This window comes from Marmota marmota, unplaced genomic scaffold (genome assembly GCF_001458135.2).
Source record: "Marmota marmota marmota unplaced genomic scaffold, marMar, whole genome shotgun sequence".
Lineage (NCBI taxonomy): Eukaryota > Metazoa > Chordata > Mammalia > Rodentia > Sciuridae > Marmota > Marmota marmota.
Genome location: NW_026000016.1, coordinates 7,760,453 through 7,765,944, shown reverse-complemented (window position 1 = coordinate 7,765,944; position 5,492 = coordinate 7,760,453). Strand labels below are relative to the sequence as shown.

At 42.4% G+C, this 5,492-nt stretch overlaps 1 long non-coding RNA gene across 1 annotated transcript in view; it reads right to left on the bottom strand.

The window, feature by feature from the left end:
* Window positions 1-983: 983 nt before the first annotated feature.
* Window positions 984-5,492, bottom strand: part of LOC125618438 — a 62,471-nt gene continuing 57,962 nt past the window's right edge. The window contains exon 3 of the long non-coding RNA XR_007349701.1: window positions 984-3,457. This is a non-coding gene — a long non-coding RNA (uncharacterized LOC125618438). The remainder of the gene's footprint in view (window positions 3,458-5,492) is intronic.

The window sequence follows — 5,492 nt, the reverse complement described above, 5'->3', positions numbered from 1 at the left end:
TTATTTGTTTCAAAAATATTTGTTACAGTAACAGAAAGCTGATGAATACAGGGGGCCCAATTCAATACACGAAATAGTCACTTATATCTACTTTATGTCACTTATATCTACTAGGCTCCCTAATACGCTAAGACTAGAGTGCTACAAAGAATTCACGGAGCACTAAATTTGGGGAGGGGATCACAAAATAACTGAGCAGTCAAGATAAATTACAATTTAGATATTTTTAAAAATTAAAATTGGTTGAAAAGAACACACAATGAACATTTTTAAGTGAAGGCAGGATCTGATACCACATCAACCTCCCATCTCATCTCATCTCTGCCTTGCCCTGACATTTGCTCAACAGAACTGACCCAGCCAACAGCCACACAGGCCCCTGCAGCTGGATCCCTTGCTTCTCTTTACCCTTGAACATGGTTTCACTAAATTAGAACACAACTGAAGACATTTTGTTGGTTTTTGGCATTCAGGAGACTGGCTTAGCATTAGGTTTGAACCTTATTAATTTCCTACTTCACTGATTCTCTGCCAAGTACTTTACACTTCTCTCAAACTATGTGTTTAATTAGAATACCTTGATTCCTCAGACTCACTTAAACACCTCCTGGAGGGGGGTCTCTCTGCTTGGTTTGATGTCACATGGCCCAGGCAACACTCCTCAGTCTTTGGTGTTTTGTTTTGATTACTTTCAATACCAGATGGAGGTGCACTTGATCAAGCAGGGCACACTCAGGAACTCTTTTTGTGGCAATTCTTCCCTCTTCTGTGGGTGCATGGGATGTTCATTTCTCTTTACCTCTATGGTCAGGGAAAAACTGGGCAGGATAAGGAGGTAGCAGTTTCCTTGAGACTTGTCGAACTCACTCAAACCTAGAGAGTCCAGAATGTTTCTTAATTCCTAAAGTAAACAAACTAACAAACCAACAAACATTAAGCTTTATTTCAGGGTTATGCTGGGTTGAGATATTTTGCCAAAGTATCAGAGGAAAAAAAAAAATCTATAATAGCTGACTTCTAGACTTAAACTGCTTCCTATGTGTTGGTATGTGCACTGTGGCTAGCCTTCTCTGTGGCCAGCTGGGCAGATGAGGAGACTCCACACGTGGACCATTTGTTATCACTGTGCCTCATTTCTACCTGCTTTCCCATCCATCACCTGATTGACCCTCAACTTCATTCTGACTTAGATTTTCATTTAACACACATGGAGCACACAATATGTGAAATATATAGGTATATTACACACCAATACCAAATTCCCTTGCCAGTCATCTAATTCAGCAACTGAGAATTCACCAAGTCCTTTATTTTATATTTGTGAATTAAAATGTTGACCAGCCTATTCTCCATGGTTACACTGAGGAGAAATATGTTATCTGCAATAGATTTCTTGTTGTCAGTGTTCTACCCCTTTCTAAATTTAATAATGCCCTCCATTTTAACCAGCAATAACTGTGTTCATGTGCATAAGACAGCACATTGTTTGGTACCAATTTAGAGCTTAACAGAAAATTATATATCCAATGAAGACAATCTAGAAATTATTTTGCCTGGAGTTTTGAAGGGTCAATATTTGGGCAAATGTGCTGTAATTTATTATAAAGATAACCAACATCTGCAAGGCAGCATATAGCCAAGACAAGAGCATTAGACTGGGATTAGGATTCCCAACAGCTAATTGCAGCTTTGTTACTGGGTAACTAGTTAACTGGGCAACTGGTTAACTTCTCTAGGCCTTGGTTTCTTCACATATAAAATGAAAGAATTGGCACAAATGCTATCTGAGAACCCTTGCAGCTCTAAGACTGTGACGCTTTGATTGTTCATGTTCCTTGATATAGGGATACAACGGGGAGAAATTGCTTCCTCTGTAAGTCAGCAAATTGGAATTAAAGTGCCTGTGATTCTCTCTGTAAAGGTTGGTGCTGCCGATGATCACAATTCTCGCGAACTCAATAAACTGCAATATTCTAGAAACAGCTGCCTCTCAGGAGCAGTGTTTAAGTCATTCAGTTGGGAAAACATAGGACAAGAAATAATCACAAAATGGTTTCAGTGAGACATAAAACTGACAGAAATAGAAGCTGTACCCTTTCTGGAACCTAAAGCTGTTGTACAACTATTTGTGCCTGAAATGAATATCATCCCATTTTAGGTGTTGCTTCCCCCCTACCCCCCTTAAAGATCCAGGGAAATAAGAAATAAACAGATTTCTTCAGAAGTCAGAGAAAGGTGCTATGTTGGAAGAAGAGGAAAAGACAAAGGAAAGGAAATCCCATAGAGATGGCAAGGTGCCTGTGTGTTTTCCAGCAGCCAGTGCACAGGGACGGAATCTGCAAGCTGTCCCAGGTTTGCTGGGAAGACCATGGTATGGTTTCTTCCCATTAGGTTCCCTGGAAGCAGGACACAGGGGAAGCACTAGGCTCAGTGTCTAGCAGTAGTTAGATCACATAGCAGCTGTGGGAGATAAAGGAGCAGAGAGACAGATGGTCTGGGAGAGGGTAAAGTGAGCAACTCTGAGACAACAGGAACAGACATTAAGTTGGGTTTTTCCTCCGGAGATGGAGACCCTGGTGCCTACATCAGAATCCAAGTTGCAGGTAAACTTTTTACTTTACCCTCCTGCCTTCTTTTAATTATTTTCTTTAGCAATTTTTTGGAGCTCACAGCATTGTCTTATGTTTCATTGCTTCCTCTGCAGCATTGGGCCATCCGCTTCTTAGTGGCACCACTGAAAACATGCACAATCACACCTTCACTCTTGTGGGTCTCTTACACCCACTTATGTGCACACCCCACACTCACTCTCTACACATACTAACATTCCTGACACACATATATGCACTCATATTCACCTGAAAACACACACTCATGCATACACACTTGCACAGACTCACACACTTCTAAGGCTCTGGTGTCTGGGCGCTGGTGACAAGGTTTCTCGAGTATTTTCTCACTCTTTGAGGTAACTGGAACCAAGTAGATCTACTCCCCAAAGCTCAGACCTCTCTGTTAAGAGTTCAGAGTGTCTGTACTGAACTGAAACTCATTTATTAAACAGTATGAATTTGGTGGGCAACATGCATGAAATAGACTTATTTTTTCTCCAATGGGACCTCTCTGTATGCTCTGTTGCATTTCCATTTCCTTTCTCTTAATGATAGACCCCATAGTGTCTCAGTTATTATAAAAAATATTATTCAAAAAACTGTGGGAGGGTCCAGATTAAAATTTAATATATTGGGCTGGGGATGTGGCTCAGGGGTAGAGTTCCTGCCTAGCATGCCTGAGGGCTTGGGTTCAATCTCCAGCAACTATAAAAATATTTAATACATTACCACATTTAGGGCTCCTATCACTCTTTTCCCCCAAGAACAGTCTAGGCCCTGGGTCTTGTAGAGAGGAGTGGGGAGATGTTGGCTTTTCCGTTTCTTTCATCTCTTGCTTGTAGCTCCTGCATGGTTGAGATCAAAGGGCAGGTGTGATTAGGGAAAAGGGGCCAAGGCTTTCATTTATTTGTTGCTCTTGTCTCTTCTGGATGTTGATGGCTCCCACGTGGAGGCATCAGAAGGCTGGTGAGAATGTGATTGGGGTGGGTGCCTTGGAGTGTGATGGGCTTGCAGTTTCCTGATGTGGGGAACTTACCTGGCTTGATGTTGTGACTGTACCCCTCAGCTCCCTCCCCTTCTGGCACAACCACAGCGGGCCCCCACCTCTCGGGTCTTGTCCTGGGAAGCCTGATCAAGAGTGACTGCATTCTGCAATGTTCAGAGCAGCTTACACATCCCAACCATTCTACAGGGTGGAATGCAAACCTCACTTTTGCTGTGTGCTCCTCTGTGTCTCCCTGAAGGGCTTTGTGTGCAGAGCAGCAAGGCTGCTGCTGTAGAGGCTGTGCAGCTGAGGAACCCGTGCCTGTGACTCTTCCTGCATCCACTCTCACTCCTCACAAATCATCATCTTAAAGCACCCCTGAGCTTGGCTGTTTGGAGGGAAGATCTGTGTCAGGCAAAATTATAAGAAAGCTCCAAGATCCCTGGCCCTGGTGTGAACACCCTGCAAGCTTGCAAATATAGTAGATTTTATTTCCAGGAATAGGTTACGTCACCTGGGACACTTAACTTTAAGAAAGGAAGATTATCTGGGCTGGGTCTGACCTAATTAAGATAGTGCTTAAAAGGATTCTTCCTGGAAAGAAATTTGAAGGCTGCAAGGGATTCAATGAAGGATCTCTGTTGCTGGTGTTGAAGATGGAGCGGGGCATGTGATGAGGAATGTGGGTGGCCCCAAAGAGTCACCCCAGCTGACAGGTGGCAAGGATGTAGGGACCTCAGTCCTACAGCTGCAGGAAACTGAGTTCTGCCACTGACCACATGAACTTGGACGGAGAGTACCAGGTGACACCCTGATTCTGGCCTTGTGGCATCTTGAACAGAGAAACCAGCTACAGTGTGCCTGAGTGTCTAACCCATAGAACTGTGAGCTAGTGAATTTCTGTCTAACTTTGGGGGCATTTGCTGTAAAGAAGCAGAAAAGGAATATACTGACCTTTCTTTCACTTGCTAGAAAGGAAGAGAATGAAAAGACTTTAGCACCCTTTCTGTAAGTCAATAATGCCCAATTTCAACTAATTTTTATAGATATAGATTGAAAACAATGGTGGGTTGATGGTAACAGGATCAAATAAACTTAGATAAGTGTCTGGCTTGCACTGGAGTCTGCTCTCTTTAGAATTTGGGGACATCTCATATGACTATTTTCAACTTCCAAATTTGGCTATAATTCCCAGACAACAAAAACCATTTTATTTGATGTCCTTGCTACCTAAAGGAAAGGCAGTGGTCTCAATGTCTTTGTCCTTTTATAGCCATTCCATTGAACAAGTGGGACTCCAGGGTGTAATTATTAAGCAATTTTATTTTTGTCTCCCATTGCTCCTTTATTCCATGGAGCTAATTAGTCTCTTCCTCATGGATGACCATGACTTTTATGGTCACCTTCAGGTAATGAAAGGTCTTCTCATCAGTAATTAGTATGTCTAATTCAGAGTCAGAGTCAAAGCTTTCAACTTTTCTCAAGGTTATAGCTACACCTCTTTCCCAGCTGCTCTAGGTAGAGGGAAGCAGGCAGGTAGCTGACTTATTTTTTCTCCAACTTGCGATTTGAATCACCTGCTCCCTCCCCTGTACTCTGTGAGGTTCAAGGAAAGAAGAGAGGGAAGGGAGAGGATTGTTTTCAGGCTTGTCTTTACTGCAAATGAAAGTTCCTCATATAAAGGATGTCTCTATAATGGGAGAGACCTCAGGAGTCACCTGTAAATCCTGTCAGGCCTAAGAGTGTCAAGTAAGCCCAGACAGAAGCAGTCAACTTGGAACTCTTTCTTCTTTTCTGGTCCATCTTTTATTTATTTTACCTGCCATCTCTAGCATCTCCTTGATCCTATTCTCCTGTTGCTCAACTTGTCCTTTTTTTTTTTTTTTTTTTTTAGA